Consider the following 678-nt stretch of genomic DNA (forward strand, 5'->3'; position numbering starts at 1 on the left):
CTCTTGATTGCCTCTGCAAATAAATTGTTGATGATAATCAACAACAGCCATAGCAAATATGTAACTAAAATGGAAATTTCCTGACCCGAGAAACTCCATAAGATTGGTAGTTTGATTTTTCGAGAGGTATTCTAAAGTCTCACAGAAAAGTTTCTGCAACCAAACTGGACTATTTTCTAGTCCCAGGAAAACATTTCGGCTTAAATTTGGACCTGTTTTTCTTTATTTTTTGCCTGGCTTTCAAGATATTTTGCTATAGTGCCAAGATTGTTTCGCACGCAGACACAAGAAACCTAGCCATAATTAATGCAAATATTAATCAGGACCAAATAGACATTGCTAAACATTAAGTCCCCCTTACAAACAACAATATACTACGAGACCATGTATCATAACTGGATGCAGATGTTTTTGGAAATTGTCACATTTTCAAAGTTTTCTCTAGAGAATAATTCTGGCACCACATCAAGTGAACAGTTTATAACAAAGTCTGTTTAGGGGAAACTCAGAATAAGAACAACAGTCATTTTGCAGTACATGACGCAATTTATTTGACCAAATAACTGTAAACTTGCAAAAGTGCGACGGTAAATATTTTCAGCGCAACTAACAAACAGCAGCTAAAAATTGATTTCGTGTGTAGCACGACATCCCAACACGTGATAAAAACTTCTGAGC

This window comes from Hydractinia symbiolongicarpus, chromosome 9 (genome assembly GCF_029227915.1).
Source record: "Hydractinia symbiolongicarpus strain clone_291-10 chromosome 9, HSymV2.1, whole genome shotgun sequence".
Taxonomy (NCBI): domain Eukaryota; kingdom Metazoa; phylum Cnidaria; class Hydrozoa; order Anthoathecata; family Hydractiniidae; genus Hydractinia; species Hydractinia symbiolongicarpus.